The sequence below is a fragment of the Ailuropoda melanoleuca genome, chromosome 1 (genome assembly GCF_002007445.2).
Source record: "Ailuropoda melanoleuca isolate Jingjing chromosome 1, ASM200744v2, whole genome shotgun sequence".
NCBI classification, from domain to species: Eukaryota; Metazoa; Chordata; class Mammalia; order Carnivora; family Ursidae; genus Ailuropoda; species Ailuropoda melanoleuca.
In genome coordinates this window covers 121,837,556-121,855,347 of record NC_048218.1, presented here as the reverse complement: position 1 = coordinate 121,855,347, position 17,792 = coordinate 121,837,556, and positions in this window count along the sequence as shown.

Genomic DNA, 17,792 nt, shown 5'->3' with positions numbered 1-17,792 from the left:
CTCCTGGTTACCCCAGCCTGACAGCCGCTCTCCAGACTATGGCTCGTGTTAACAATATCCATTTTTCAGAGGGGGGAAAGGACCTTTGAGAAGAAAACAGAATCTAGCACCCAATGGATGGCCTGCCAGCCCGCAGTCCCACAGAAGGGATCTTGTTTCCCTATTTCAATTTGCTAGAGCAGCCTGAGCCCCCAGACTCCCAGATTAGTGACCCCAGGGTACAGTTATGATTGCATGAATCTTCACTCTTTAAAAAAGTGTGCATTATTCTGAACCGGAATACATAAACTAGATGACTCCACAAAATTACGTGAGAACGTTTCCTCGCCCCTGCCTGCAACTGGGAAGAGGAAAGTCGCATTAAGCACATTGTGTTCTAACACACAGTCATCTGAGTAATCATAGGATTCTTTTGCATGGTTGCAGATCAGCTGGGTCCATCCCAAAATTAGTATAAGATTTCTGAACAAACGGAAAGAGAACTGTCAAAATCTAGCCGCCTAGAAACGAAAGAACAGTTGCAACTGAAATTAAGACCACAGTCTCTGACATCTTTCCCCAAGCAAACGAAGACTGTAGAAGTTGGCATGATAATTGATTACACCAAAATAGTTTCACTTTCAGAGAGGATCCTAAATATTAGGGCTCAGAAAGATCTCTCTCTTATTTCTACTTGAGAACATCACCCTCCCACATACTAGGAACATATCGAGCCCTATCACAGCAAAATGTAAGGACTAGACCACTGAATAAGGAATCTGAAAACTTTAGATTCTTTTGCCAGGTCATCTACTGACCCCAGAATTCTAAGGTCCACAGTTACACGACTTCTCTAATAGCAGATAATTGGGAAGATTTTTAGATCATGTTCTCAGAACTCCTGGTATTCCCTTTTGCAAACACTGAAGAAGAGAGGTTTTCCATACACAAACACAAGGACAGTGTGGTGTTGGTATATGCATTGAGGGAGAGGTATTTGAAGCAAGTCCTGTGGGGTCTCCAAATGCGATCAATCTTAAAAAGTAAACGGTTACCTAAAACAATGATTCGATCCCCCTCTGACTTTGTCGGCCCTAAGGTAACTTGATGCCAAAATTCTCAGCTGACTAGTAATGTTTGCTGATAGCCCAAGTAATAGTGTGTGTGTGTATCCTTGGTTTCTATTAAACCAAACCAGTCTTGAAACAATGTTGAAAGGGAAAGAATATACTAAAAATATATCTGCGACTTATTCAAAAGAGTCTCTTTCCTTAACCATGCTAAAAGGAACGAATTCTTGGTTATTCTTCCCAAACTATGTAGTGAAAATGTGAAAATTTTAGGACTAGCAAGGTGAACAGATGTTTCTTAAAAAAGCCCTTCCCTCTTCTTAAGTCACATTCCTTTATGTCCTCTAAAGAAGTCATTGATGTATTTGAATCACATTTTCTGGTCTGGAATGTTTCGTCTTAAGCATTGTTGTATAAAGGGTTACAAAGGTGTAACCCCTAAGAGGGGAGCACAGGCAGCGTAGCAGAAAGCCCAAAACTCCATGAGGAGTACCCATCTACCCACCCACCTGACCATTGTCTGGCCCACACTCAGATGACTGGGGGTCACGGAGGCCACCAGAAAGCCACTGTAGGTGCACCTGTCACTCCACACACATGCACGCACACACGCACAGGCAGACACTGCATGCTATGATGCTTTCTCAGCTATGGAAACAAGGGACCCCACTGACGTCAGAACAGAATTCCGTGTTGTCCCACCCCCGGCACATCTTTCCAACCTCAATTTTGCCTCAGATTGCTCTACCTTTTCTAACTAACTCAGCTCACAGTGTCCTTTCGCTTGCTTCCATCTCAATAGCAGACACACTGACATACATTGCTCCTTGACAGTATTTTTTGGAGGTCTTTGCTGCAGGTGGAAGCGTAAAGCACTAGGGAGGCATGATATTTGGAATCAAACTGAACTGGGATCAAGATCTGAAGGGGAGACCCTTGGAAAAATGACTTAGGCTTGCTTAGCCTAACTTCCTGGCCCATTAGCCATTTGAGAGGTCTTGATTCAAAAGCATGGCCTTGAACACTAACTACTTCATAGTAGATGTTCGATACATCCTAACCCCTCCCGCCCCTATACTTCGAGCCCTTTGCCACATCTTTCCAGCTATACCGTGAGCTCCTCACATGGAGTGACCATTTCTCTCATTAGGCTCTTCTAAGGTGGCATGGTGTGAGTTGAAGGTAAAGATAATGGGTTCAAATCCAAGCTCCCCCACCCATCCACCATTCCTGTGAAAGTTTGAACAAGTTATTGGGTCTCTTAAAGTCCCAACTTCCTCAGCAAGTAAGGCTGACATAATAATTATTTCACAGGGTTGATGTGAACACTGATGACATAAGAACCTAACACATTATGGGCACTTAGTAGGTATTCCATAAAAGAATTACCTTTTTTCCTAAATAAATCACCTTTTCCTTCTTTAATTTTGCTAGGCTGTGTCTAGATAACACTTCTGCCTGCCCCACGATACAAAGAGGGACGGGATTCAGTCTTCCAGTCTGGGGTCAAAAATTCTCCCAAAATATCATATCTCCTCACTCATTGAACACTGAGGGTTCCTGACCCAGAAGAGAGCAACTTGACAATGCATACCACAGTCCAAACCAAAGTCCTGAACCAATTCATTGAGTCAAGAGACAGTTCATTTCAGGATTTAGCGTTAATCTCAATGTTTCTCTTTCTCTTCTCCCCACACTCACCCATCTTAGAGGATACAACAAGGAAGGCACACTTAGGAGAAACTTTCCAGAAAGATCATTCATCTATTCATCATGCTAGGTGTTGGGAAGGTTATAGAGGTTAATTTAAAAAGCAAACAAAGCTGGATTATGAAATCTCATAAAGAAAAACTTGAATAAGATCTTACCACCAAACTAAATTTCCCTGAAGAAGCCAGGACAGTGAAACTGTGAACAATAATCAGATTTTGGTTTTGAGATTCATTTAGGCATTTCTTAAAAGAATTAGTTTGTGGGCTTTTCCACTTTGTCTGATAAAGGGCAATGAACTTTATGTGTGACTTTCCATCAGACTTTGCAGATGTCGTTCACAGGAGTTAATGACTTTTTTTTCTCTTCAATTTCACCTAGCAAGATAAAACAGAGCTGCGCTAGAAGTTTCCTATAGCAGGGTAACTGGTCAATACCTCGCTACTTGCCTTGTCGATGCCATCAAAATATTGTTTAATAATTTAGGAACAACATGTAATTTTCTTCCCTAGCAAGAGCAAATTAGGCACTTACTAAATAATTGACAAAAAATACTTAATTCTAGGGGTGTCTTGAGGATTTGCTATTAATCAAAAAGGATTTAGAATAAAATTTTCCTTCAACTATTCAACATGTTACTTTGCTTTTCATATTATTTTCATTCCTGGTCTTGAAAACTATATCAGAGTTTGTCCCCACCCCACAGACACACACATGCCCTGATTTCTTTACTCAAAAGTGGTCGACAGGTGTCTGTATAGGGTGTGTATGTGCTGCCCATGGTCACGTTTCCTGGGAAAAGTGGGCTGGGGCTTGAAGGGTTTAGACAAAGCCCCTCTCCTTTAGGCCTGTCTCAGCCAGGAACACCAATGGGGGATACCAAGAAGTTTTGATCCTTGGAGTTTTAATCTCAAATAATGAGAAACTGTTATCAAGGACACTCAGACTCGGAACCCCCTTCCCCTGGCCATCTGCCAAAGCAGGAGCTCCCTCATCACCGAGCTGTCAGTCTGAGGTCTATCTATGCAGTCAAGCTCTCTCTTAAATATCCCATTTGCAGGACTTGGAGGCATCTTAGTTAATACTAAACTACTGAGATGCCCTGGGTAGCCTCACAATTAATAGCACAGCATATTAACCTGTAACTTTATAAGTTAAAAGGGCAGGGAAAGAGTAGTACCAAGTCTCTTGTTCCTATTTCAGCAAAGCCTCACTTTCTAGAACGTTCTCTTCTCAGTGTACTCTCCCAAAAGGACAAGTCCAAGAATAATGCTTTAAATCATTCAAGCAAGAGGATTCTCCTTCCCTCCCCCTGCCCATTTTCTCTCTCTAGTATTTCCCCCTTGACCTGATATCAAGAGAATGGAGGAGACCATCGGCCCACCTCTCTGACAACACCCTGTCTCCATGTGGCCTGTGAATACGATAGCTTCCCCGGGAGCTGACGTTTCCTCAGTGCCTATCATGTGCGGAGTGCTGTTCTGACCCCATTAGCCACTTGTATGAGGGGTTGTTCAGAATCCTCAAACCCTGGCCCAGTTGTAGAGACCCAAAAGCTATCCTGGGTTATTCTAGGCACCACCTTTATGGAGAGTGATACACGCAACCAGAATTTTCAGCAGAAAATGATGTTCTACCAATGCCTAACTCTTGGGTTGGGCAATCCAGGCTACCTTTTCTATAGGGCGCCATGATCAAATACACACATTACAGCAATCGAGATAACTATAGAGTAGTTTAACCTTTTCTTGAATCTCTCAAGGAAGATTAACACTCAATAGCACTTCTTTGAAAGTCCCCTTCTTTTTCCCTCTTATTTCCACGCATCTCATCATGGCTCTTGGAAAACACTCATTCCGTACACCTCCTTGTCTCAACTCCAAGGTCTTCTTGGGACCCGCCCCCATGCCTGCAGGCTTTGCTTTGGCTTTTGCTCCCTTCCCCTTTCCTTGCGCCCCAGTTTGACCTCTTTCCACCCCATCATAAAAGCCTGTGAGGTTGGCTGGCAAAAACAGCAAAAGACAACGAATACGCAGCTCACGTTCTAATGAGGAAAATGCAGACAATAAACGCATGAGCAGTAAACAGAACCGATCGGCTAACACAGCACCACAGAGAAAGGAGGAGCCGGTAAAGCGCAAAGGAGAGCTTCTGGGGAGGAGGACCAGGGTCACGTGGATTAGGAAGCCAGGAAAGATATTTCCGAGGAGATGACATCTAAGCAACAAGAGAGAGCTGGTCTTGCAAACATCTGAGAAAAATGTCTTCCCGGAAGAGGCGACGGCTAGAGCAACATCCCTAAAGTGGAAGTAAGCCTGGCATGATTGTACTGGCGCCGCAGAGGCAGGGAGGGATGCCTGGAACTAATTTATAGAACGGCCTCCTATCACCTCCTCCTTTCAATGCCCTGAAGCCCGAACACAGCTAAGGTGGAGCCCCGGGAAAAGGGGACCTGATTACTCGGTACCGACATTCCCTTTCCCACCCTGCAGAGGCACCGCTCTCCCCACCCCACTGAACTCAGGCAGGTGCACGTGACCTGTTTGAGCCAATGACGTGTGACGTGTGTCACTCCCAGGCAAAAGCTTTTAGGACCAAATTGCACTTCCTCGAGTTTTTCTCTCTCCCACCTGCCAGGGCCCCAACAGTATTCCAGGAAATGAAGGCCCTGTTAGACGGGGTTCCGGAATAAGGAAGGTAATGGTGCAGAACAAAGCCCTTGGCTGACCCCCAGGCGAAGTAATAGAAGCAAGAAGTAAACCTTTGTCGTCTGAACCACTGTATTGGGGGGGTTATGGTACTATAGGTATTTTGCCCAGCCTGGCTCATATAGAATCCTTGAGAAATGCCCTAAAATTACTCCAGTCTAGATAGAGTAGTTAACCAACTGGCTTCCAGAACACCCTCCGGATACCCAGCCACGGCCACCTCTGAGAATTCCCCAGGGCTACTGCTCTTCCTCGAAACAGGATCAGACTTGCTCTGTGGTCTGCTGGCTCTCCCACCCCCACGCAGCTCCTTTCCTGTCTTCTCTCACACAGATGTTTCCCCCAGTAAGCCACTCTACTTTTACTCCCGTCTTGACATCTGCTTCTCATTGGAACTCAGACTAACACATCCCACTATTCAATTAAATATTTAGTGACAGAAGTGGAATGTCTATCAGGTAGGAGAAACATCACGATGTCATAAATTTGAAACTCTCCAACTAATTAAAAAAAAATCAGCAATCATTATTCTGGAGAAACGGATACTGCAAAGAAGTACCTGACCAATCCTGAAAGAAGACCTTTCGTAATAGAATAAATGTAGATGAAAACAAGAACAAAGTACCCCCGTCCCCTTCCAAATGGGCAAAAATGAAAACTACATATATGATTCAGCTGTGGATCCAGGTGACTTTCCAAGGGCACTGTCCTCCACACACAGACTCAGAGATCCAAGGTGNATATGATTCAGCTGTGGATCCAGGTGACTTTCCAAGGGCACTGTCCTCCACACACAGACTCAGAGATCCAGGCGTCAGGGGTGCCTGGGTGGCACAGCGGTTAAGCATCTGCCTTCGGCTCAGGGCGTGATCCTGGTGTTCTGGGATCGAGCCCCACATCGGGCTCCTCTANACAGCGGTTAAGCGTCTGCCTTCGGCTCAGGGCGTGATCCTGGCGTTCTGGGATCGAGCCCCACATCGGGCTTCTCTACTAGGAGCCTGCTTCTTCCTCTCCCACTCCCCTGCTTGTGTTCCCTCTCTTGCTGGCTGTCTCTATCTCTGTCAAATAAATAAATAAAAATCTTTAAAAAAATTAAAAAAAAAAAAAAGCAAAGATCCAGGCATCATCATCTGGAACCAAAAGCCTCAAAAAAAAAAAAAATAAATAACAGAGCAGACGAGGAAGAGAGAGTTGGAGGTTTTCACACCAGCGCTTAAATGCTTTGGCTGGAAAATTGCACAAGTCACTTCTACTCACAATGCATTCACCAGAATTAGTCTATGGATCTGCCTAACTATAGGGAGGGAAAGATCCATCCATGTGTCCCCAAAGAAAAGAACTACACCTGAGCAAGGATTAGACATCCCTATGACAGGGAATATTTAGATTGTATTTCATGTAACAGGTTAGAGAAATTGCTTGCTTCCCCAACTAAAATATTCTTCCTCGATGTATACAGTGGCCTTTATAATTTCTTCCTGACTCTCCTACTTGGCATCTTAGAATAGCATTTTATAGAGCAAAGATCCAGGTTTCCAGGATTTGGGACTATCTACTCATCTTCTCAATTGATGGAGCCTAAAGAGATTTGTAAAAATGTAAGTCATTATCAGCCTGGAAAGATAAAGAGAGAACAGTGACTGTCACTGTTAATGTATGTTTTAGGTATTTTGGCTCTTTTAAAAATGGAAATTAGCCCTCACTCCAGTGCTCCTCAGAATCACCTAGAGACAAGCAGAGGAAAACCACAGGATTAAAAAGCTGGACCAGGAAGGGCTGGGTCACCCGTTGGACATCTGTGGATCTTGTTGTCGTACAAGCCAGCTAAGGGCTAAAGGCATTTTCATGGTCAGGCAAGTGTAGTAAGCAGTCAATTAAACAAAGTAATTAGGTTTCTATTCTCCTCACTTTGACTAGAATCTTTAGTAAACCAATTTGTATTATGAATTTCATAATGAGAACATTCTATGGAGTGTTTTTCACACCGGCTTGGTCTTGGGAAAGTCTTGACATGTTGAGAAACCTTAATGTTTGACATACCACAGCTGAGGACATTTTGCCCTGAGGAGAGGACTGTGAGTAGTCTCCCCGACACAGGCTCAGTGACATTGTCTGCAACATCATGAGCTAAAAGCCCACGCTGGTTTCGGGAAGTGAAATTGTCCTCCTCACTGCAGTTCGTCCTGGGTACCAAGCACTTCTCTCCTCTCAGTTCCCAGCTGGCTCGCCCAGGCTGGACCACATCCATGTCCGCCTAGGGATCCCTGAGCTGCCTCCTTCCACCCCACACCACTCATTCCGAAGGAGCCAACGTGTGTATGCTAGACCGTGGGTGCCTCTGGGCTGAATCCCAGCCACACCAGGGGCAGTGCCCTCAAAGCAAAGCCCCAAAGCTTTTCTTGGATAAATATTCCAAGATCACTTAACACCAGGCTTAAGGTTCAAAGTAAGGTGTGCCCACGGATAAATGGGCCATTTCTGAAATCGGTTAACAAGTAGATTCAGACACCCCAAACTTCAGATCCCTGCCCGAAGCCAACTCACTCTTCAGATATCCTGTCATCCTCAGCCAGCTGATAGTCTAGTCCCTGGCAGCCGTTGGAGCAATGCAGGCAAGGAGCCATTGTCAGAGAAGCGACTCCTACAGAGAACACATCCGCGGGAGAGCTGGATTTACCCGAACCTGAAACTTCTCAGTAGAGTTTATAATCTCTATTAATCACTGCCAATGGGTCTTACACTACTTGCCTTCAAATCACTATTGTTAAACCAATAAATCTGTTAGGACACAGGACATATTTTTAAACTTGAATATAGACTTTCTAGAGAAATTTCATTGTCAAACAGCATGATTTTTTTTTAAGATTTTGTTTATTTGACAGAGAGAGACACAGCGAGAGAGGGAACACAAGCAGGGTGACTGGGAGAGGGAGAAGCAGGCTTCCCTCTGAGCAGGGAGCCCGATGAGGGGCTCGATCCCAGGACCCTGGGATCGTGACCCGAGCCAAAGGCGGATGCTTAATGACTGAGCCACCCAGGCGCCCCTGATTATTTTATTTTTTTAAAGTAGGCTCCATGCCCAGCGTGGAGCCAACATGGGGCTTCAGCTCATGACACTGAGATAAAGACCTGAGCTGAGATTGAGTGTCCGACGCTCAACCAACTGAGCCTCCCAGCGCCCCTCAGACAGCATGATTATCAAGGGCCCACAACTGCTCCAGAATAGAAATGGAATTCAGCTTCCCATGTTTGAGATTTCTGAAGCCACAAATACCAAGCTGGATCTTTCATCTGTATTTCTATTTGGGTGGTAATCTTGTTCAAAGAGGCTGTGGGTGTGCAGACTGGCTGTGTGGACCAGGGGCCTCATCACTAACTTGGGAAGCTGAGCACCCCACCCCCCAACCCATTCCCTACTCCACACAACAGAGACCATCGCAAGCACTCCCACCACCTCACAGGACTTCACACGTTTGGCTGTGATTCCCTGGCTCCCAGGAGTCGTCCCAAACACAACATTTTTATCTGTTTATAAAGCTTTATTAAAGAGGGAGGATGATGCAAGTTAAAATAGAAGGAAGAGTTATAATATTTCTTTCCTCTACCTCTTATCATACTCAGAAAAAAAATATATTAAATTAGTAGCCGAACCCAGAGACGAAGGCACGTGGCCCTGAAAGGCTGCTGACGCAGGTGAAGTCATTTCTTAATGACACAGAATCTAGCAGAGGCGGCCACGGCAGGGTAAAAGCCTGGAGACGCTTACCTTCTGGCTGGTGTCTGAGCTGCAGAAAAGACTCAGTAATCTCCAAAGAGAAAAAAAAGTTATAAAAACAAGGTCACAATTTCAAGAGGGCTGAACAAAATATCTTAGTAAGGAAACCTGCCTTTAGGTCTATGTAACAGGTGTATATCCGAAAAGAATAGCTAAGTCCACGACACGATGCAGGACTTCTCTGGAACACACAGGATCACTCTTAACCTCCTACCCCTCACGGCCCCCACGCTGCGCACCAGGCACGCACACTCACACACACGTGCACGCACACACACACATACTGACTCATGCTCACATTCACACATGTGTGTTCATATTCACACATGAATGCCTGCTCACTCATACACCCACATTCACTTGTGCTCACACGCACGCTCACTTACCCTCTCACACACACTTGCTCACACTCACATAGTTGCTCATGCTCTCTTGTGCTCACACACTCATGCTCACATACGCACTCATACACACATAGACTCTCACACCCACATTCACACTCCGACTTCCAACGCACCTAGGCAGGACAGTCATCACACCAAGCAACATTCAAAATAGTTTCAAAACCCAGTTTCGGACTTTCCCTTCAGAGCCCCTCGGCATGGCTGTATAAAACATCTCCTGCTACGGAAGGGCCTGGAGAGAGCTGAGACTTCACATTTGGGTGATAGGTACAGTATTAAATAAAACAACAACAACAATCCAGATGGTTCGGCTAATAGAGTCCCAGCAGTAAGCCTATATTATACCAGGGGGCACTGAGATTACTAAGAGAGAAGTAAACTGCCTCAGGATTAAGCAAGACTCTAGCTGTTTTCTACTAGGAAAACCTCAGTGGAGCTGACTGTTCTTAACTTCAAAAATTGCTCCACAGAAACAAGGGAAGACGGGAGAGAGACAGAGGTGGGGAGGGGGAGAAGTTGGTCACAGAAGGGGTTAGAAAGTAATTGAAGACAGCTGACACACAGAGGTAGAGACACGGAATCTGTTTATCTGCCTACGAAGGAGGCACTCCCAATTACCCACACAGACCCAGTAATGCCAGAGAATTTGCCAGTATTTTCGAGAATTACAAAAGTGTGCCCCATCTTTCATACTCTCGTCATGGAAATTGAAAAGCTTGTGTGAGGTTAGAAATCTTCACTCTCTTTTTAGGGACGTTTGGGTGGTTCAGTAGGTTAAGCACCTGACTCTTGATTTCAGCTCAGATCATGATCTTGGGGAAAGGAGACTGAGCCCCGGATTGGGCTCCATGCTGGGCGTGGAACCTGCTTAAGGTTCTCTCTCTCCCTCTGCTCCTCCTACCCCCTTCGAGGTCGCACAGGCATGCATTCTACTTGTCTTTAAATAAAAAAATCTTCACTTACTTTTTAATTGAGGTGTAACATGAAGCGTGTTCACAAGTGGTATAGATGGGGCACGATTCTCAAAAAGACTAACAGTGATGTGTGCCTTTTGCATGCCAACCTCACGCCTCGCTCTACCTTATTTTTCCTACCCTCATTTCCTAAGCCCTGATCCTAATGGCTTTTCTAATATTGTATTTTATATTTATTATTGTTGGTCAAATTTAAATTATTTTTAAAGGCTTGAACCATATTGCTTTTATTTATTTGCGGCTTAAAACACACTGCTGAATCCCTCTGGTTTACCTTGGTTATATTCCAGGAGGGTACAGGGAGTGTCCATTCATCACACCGTGAAGAAAACCTACCGCCAGAGGAAGTCGAAGTATAACCGTGGTTCTCAAAGAGCAGCGCCTGGACCAGCAGCCCGGGCTTCACCCAAGGACTTATTACAGATGCAAATTTTCAGCTGCTGCCCACCAGCCCCATTTTGTAAGTTTTTTCTCTCTGCACAACCAATCACCACAAATTAAGCCATTTAAAACAACTCACATGTGTTATCTCACAGCTTTCGTGGGTTAGGAGGTAGGGACTGGTTTACCTGGTCCCCTGTTCAGGGTCTCACCAAGCTAAAATCAAGGCATCATCAGGGGCTGTGATCTCATCTGAAGGTGGGGTCCTCTTCCAAGGCCACTGGTTATTGGAAAAATTCATTGCCGTTCTTTACCATTGCAGGGCTGGGCTTGCCTTCTTGCTGGCGGTCAATGGGGGCCATTCCAGCTCCTAGAGACTATCCACCGTTCCCTGCCAGGCAGCCTCTTCCTCACCACAGCAGTTTGCCTCGTCTGGGCAGCAGGAGATATCTCTAGCTTTGAATCTCTCCAGTCATCTGGGACAAAGCCACAGATAACATACTGTCATGATGAGTGTCTCACCACCTTGGCCATATACAGAACCTTGTTGCGTGACATCCCATCACAGGCCCTGCCCACACTCAAGGGGAGGGGATGACACACGGGGTGGGATCTTGGGGGCCATCCCCGAATTCTACCTGCCACCCCTATCAAATCAGAGTCACCAATCTGAGATGCTGGATGCCTTCCTCATGCCTCCCAACTCTTCAGCATAAACTGAGAAACTTAAGGAGACAGAATAATTTAAGGATTTTGTCGAATGAATGCCCATTTAGTCCTCCAAATTCAGCTACCTTGAGCTTCTTGGGTATATCCCGTTCCATGCAGGAAAGCAGACTCTTCACCCTGACAGCTGAAAGACCAGATCAATCAAGGGGTTAATTATACAGATCATTTTCCTGGCTCCTGTGGGCATAAACATTATAGATGGCCCCATATTTATGCAGTCATTGTTAAAAATTCAACCACACTGTTTATTTCAATGAACTCCTTTGACTATGTGTTCAACAAATGCACTAAGGGACTACATAAAACATTACCCCTATTAGTTCAAATTTTCTGACTCCTTAAAAGCTTCCAGTGACGGAAGGAAAAATGCATCTGTAATATACTCCCTGCCATTACAAATACATTCATTAAAATACAAATAGCGTGACAATAAGTGAGCACTGGGCACACGCATGCACACACACACACACACACACTCATGCACCCACACAGAGTAGATTGAATGTGGAGATTTTCTCATAGCACATCATGTTGAAGACTTTACAGTTATTAACAGATCTGGATGATACATACGAACTATATTAGTCCACGTCCACGTCATGTGGACCCAGGCAGGATGGGGTTAGACAAGATGGTGAGTCACTGATAGAAAAGAGAGAGCCAATGGTGAACATATCAAAATGCCCCTTTAAATTGTAATCATATTAAATTGTAAACATATCAAAATCCCCCTTTAAGTTGTAATCAATGTCTTCAGTGTTTTCTAAATACCGTCTAATCCTAAATGCTCAGTGCTGCCTGGTACTGTCCACCGAGAGTAGTGGGGGCTCCTGTTCTTTGGATTCTGAATGGACATAAGGAGGCTGATGTTCCTGCGGGTGGTTGGTATGTCCCTGCCCGATTTCCAGCCCCAAATCTCCCTCCAGACAGAGGTGGTTTAGTAAGTACAGTACTAATTCATATCAGTATCATACAATTCACATTGGCTCCCACATCTTTCCCACAATCCACTCAGGGAGAAGTTCCCCCAAAGCATCAAGACTTTGTCTGAGTTTACTGACACAGAAGGAAGTCACCTTTGACAGGGGAATAAAAGACATTCTTTTCAACACCATCTGCCATGGCTTTGCCCAGACACCACACAAGCGTGGGTAATACCGTCTTTCCTGACAGACAAGGTGGCGTGCCTATGCCCACACCTCGGTTACTGAGCCACATGCACTTAGAGAAGGTGGCCAGTCCTAACCGCCCCTGGACAATACACACTGGGCTTTTTCTGCCCTGCCGCCCAGTATAATGGTGTCTCTTTGTAATCACCGGATAGTGAGTTGTGTCAACAGAGGCCATTGTGCAAAAGCCTGAAAGGACTCACTCTGCTAAAAATAACAGCCACTGAAAGAGACGTGGCTTTGCCTATTGTCAGGACAGGTTGGAAAAGACAGTCCTCTATAGGTTCAGGCCCCCCTCGTCCTCCTGTTTGTCCTCACTGGAAGGCCTGGAGAGACGGGGACTCTGTTGTGGGGACCTGAAGCACTGAACAACACACCAGCCCCAGGAAGCAGGGGCAACAGGAGCCAGAGAGTGGCCCATCTTCCTGTTGTATTAGAAAGGCAAGATCTCAGGACAGGGACGATGTAAGGGGGGAGGGACCTGTCCATCCCAGTACTGATGAGGGAAGGGGACACCTCCCTTGAATGACACTCATTTTGCCCACGAGACATTAAAACCTACAGAGATTACACTGCAGCAAATCATTCTTGCCAAGAATCATATGCTGGTTTTCAAATACTGACTTCATTTTCCTATATGATTTTTCCCATCTTAAACCTTATCATCTTATTAACTAAACTTAGTGTGCTGATCATTTTGCAATACATGCATATATCAGATCATTATGTTGCACACCTTAAGCTTATACAGTGTTATTGGTCAATTAACCGGGGGGAGAAACTATCTTGCACTTCAGCCCATAGGAGCACATGTTTATAGAATCCTTTTGAGGCCTTAAATGAAAAACATAGTATGGAGGGATATCTGTTTTCCTGTAGAATCACTGGCTGTAGAATCTAGAAGACTAGTTTATCTTAATCTCATTTCTAACCTTAGAATCAACTCTTGAAAAAGCTAGTAACATGCCTTCTTTTGTCCTACTGCTTCCACAGGCTGAATGAGTTTCAATTAAAAGCAAAATGCCAAAACTACGATGCCAAAGGAGAATGTTGAGATCCATGGAACAAGCACAGAAGACCTAGGAGAAAACGTGTTGTTTGTTGGCCAAGGAATGACCTGCCGTCCAGGTGATGTCAAGCAAAATGAATAAAACTATGTTGAAGATGCCAAGACAGTGTTTCTTCCCACCATCTTCTCCTTTTCCTCGTCCAGCAGAGGACCTCGAAACAAGGAGGAAATAGAGTGGGGAGAGAGGAACAAATAATTTCATTTCAAGCCAGCAACCCAGCTCCTGGTGCTACTATACTTAGGGTTCACCCTGCTCAGGGGGGTGTTCTGGGCTCAGCCTCCCTTCTGACAACAAGAAAGTAGCCTGAACAGGAAATGACAGTGAGCGCGCATGTCATGTGGACCCAGGCAGGATGGGGTTAGACAAGATGGTGAGTCACCGATAGAAAAGAGAGAGCCAATGGTGAACACAGCAGAGTTCCCTCCTTCCCCATCCCACCCCCAAAGTCCTTTCCCACAGATCCACTGGGACCTCCTGAGACCGCCTTCTGCACACCTGACTCCTTCCAGGAGTACTTGTTATTCTCTAACCTGGCAGCCTCCGTGTGTCAGGCTCCCCCATCGGCATTTCCTTATAGCACACCTTTTTACCTCCTGCTCTTCTCCTTTCTGGCCCCTCGGAAGCCCACTGGAAGTTTTTCTCATTTTTAAATCTACCATCTCTGTTTTGAGATTCGATTTTCCTTGTAACAGCCCTAGAGAAAAACACTTATGAGCACATTGGAGACTTCTAGGAAAGGGGGGTTGCATTAAGTAATAAAGCCGGAGCTGGTGGGAATTCTGATCCCAGGCAGCCTACTGTGATAAAGCTGCTTTGGCTTGGTCTACTCCTGGGGGAAGCAGTTTCAGGGGACCTTACCTTCTTCTCTTGCTACTCTCGTCCAATCTACATTCCTGGGCACCTACAACGGTGAGAACAGGACTGAATCCACTCCAAAAAGCAATTTCACGTGAGATTTGTTTTCATTTTTCTTTGGAAAAACTGTGAACATTTTTTGTCACCTGAGACCTGAGGAAAGCTACTGTGTGCTCCATAGCTTTAGGGAGTGTCAACTCTCCAGGGAAGGGACCTAGACAATTTGACGGGGGTAATCCTTAGCGTGGGTGGGGAACAGGGCACAGTAAGGGCAATGCTTGCCCTTCGTTTCCTTTAACCCACCGGTTAAATAAAGAGCATCGCCCACATCTGCGGGGGAGTATTTCCAAGTTCAGTCCTTTAGCGCCACCTGGTGTTAACTTCTCTAATCGCTCTTTCTCCGATAGAACGAAAAATACCTTTATAAATTTAATTTAAAAGTGCTAACTTCACAAAAGTCTGATGAACACAGTGCCAAGTTCACATTTGCAGGTAATGTTCGGATTAAAGGACAACGTTAGCATTCCCGTTCACCTGGTGAATCACAGGGCACAGCACACCCTACACCCTAGAGCAACCTTTGTTTTTATTGTCCTAGTTGTCATTACCAAAAGAACTCAAAGGAGGGAGGTTCAAGAAAACTTGTACTGTCTATGATATAGTAACTTTGGCAAATTATCAATGAATTGCCTTTGATGAGGCACGAATAATAGTTACTTGAAAATCTAAAATACGGCTTAGGAGCACCTGGGTGGCTCAGCGTCCAGCTCTTGATTTCGACTCAGATCATGGTCTCAGGATGTGAAATCAAGCCCTCCATCAGGCTCCGCACTGGGCATGGAGCCTGCTTAAGGTTCTCTCTCCCTCTCCTTCTGTCTCTCCTTCCCCCCCCTCAAAAAAAATGCAGTTTTATTATTAAAGAGATAATGTGTTGTGTAATTAACATCCTAAAGACAAGTTTTCCCTAATCCAATTTTACCCATAAAAAAGGTTAACGAAAATATCAAGTTTGTTTCTTTCCACCATTTAGAACATCCCTGTAAAATAGGGATGTCAGCACCCATCCCTCCCCGAGGAAATACAAGAAGTAATAGAAGCTCTGATTGTTCCAGAATTACCTCAGGGCCTTGAAGTTATCATTCTGAAAATAAAGCTCACACAGAAGGCAAACACCTACTCAGAACTCAGGGTGTACCTTCAAGCTGGTACCTTCAAGCTGTTTGTCATGATACTTTTCCCGAAAACTGAGCCCAGCAAAACATTAAAGCCAGACTGTATACACATGAATATATTTATAAGTGAATTCGTATTTGCAAACTCTTACATTTAACCTGCCCCAAGGACTCGAGGCCCAAAAGAAATTAATGAGGGCTGGGAACTACCTAATAATGAGAAATACGTCATCTGAGAAAAAGTTCTCCTGTGCTGTATTGTTCTCCTGCATTGGAATGGGAAAGCTAAGAAGGAATTGGGTAAACAAATATGGACATAATCAGAACAAGTGATGTTTGAGCCCTGTTCTCTGTGCTGAACACGTGTCATCTGATGGAATCTTCACAAGCACTGTCAGGGTTCACGTAGAGCATGACATCAGGCATAACACCTGGCTCGCTAAAATGTAACACGGAGGCCACTGAGGGCAGGGAAGGTTTCAGAGAAGGGCCTAGGCCTTTGGAATGTGGAGGCCTACGTGACCGCTTTCCCGTAGGAACACCGCGGGGAGTTGCCTTCCCGAAGCTTTCCTAGCCCAACAGCCGCTCTGTGATCTAAGAGACATAGGCATTGTCCCCTAGGCTATGTTTAGCAGAACTCGTAGAACATGCAAATTAGCATATTGTATTTTCCCCGTAAACAGATCTTCCCAGTTTCAGCAAGACCCCTTGTCACACACCGTGGGCTTGAGAAACAGTGATAAGGATTTGTGATTATCCTGAAGGACCAATAAAAGCGGGAGCAAAGAAGAGCAAAAGGTCTTCCCTCTGAGCATTGACCCCCTTGCCTTCTCTCTTTCACGGCAAAGTTTGGAGTCATCTTTCATCCATCCGTACAGGGATTGCTGGCCATTCCCGGCAAACCACCCCATGCGATGGATTCTCACGATGCTTTGTCACAAATGAGCTCATACATGATGGCTAATTGGAGTTCCGTTTGTAACACATCCTGCTAGCCCACGCCTGATTCCTCCCAGCACATGACTGTAGTAAAGTCATCAGAGACAAGCAACCTCACAATGAAAGAGGAGACTTAGCAGTAAATAGAGACTTCGAGGAAAAGGGGGGAAAGTATCAAGGTGCCATTCTTTACTGCAAGTGAAGTCTGGTTTCAGACCACTCGGCTTTCCACCATGTTGATCCATTTGGAGAAAACACATGTGCTCATGAAAAAGGTGTGAAAATCATCTTCCTTATTAAAACAGTGCATTCGCGAAAATGAGAAACAATGCTCTTCTGGACCCATGATTTGAGGGAGGAAGGATGAGCCCCTGTGTAAGGGCTGCCAAGCACTGACAGATTCTAGGCACTAGTCCCTGCAGAGAACCACACTCGTACTTTTATTATGATTGGGATTCTTCCATTAGCACCCTGATTACAGAGCCCCATCGGTGTGATTTGGGACGCCCCAACCCTATCGTTCCCATCAGCCCTGCTACTTTTAGCACATGATTTTGCAGCATGTGTACTTTTTAGGAACGTGTGGAAGGCATATGATAGTAAGGCAGAAACACTTACCATCATGGCCATTTTACAGCGAAGAAAACTGAGGCATCAAGAATGAAGAACTCTTGGGGCGCCTGGGTGGCACAGCGGTTAAGCGTCTGCCTTCGGCTCAGGGCGTGATCCCGGCGTTATGGGGATCGAGCCCCACATCAGGCTCCTCTGCTATGAGCCTGCTTCTTCCTCTCCCACTCCCCCTGCTTGTGTTCCCTCTCTCAGGCTGTCTCTATCTCTGTCAAATAAATAAATAAAAT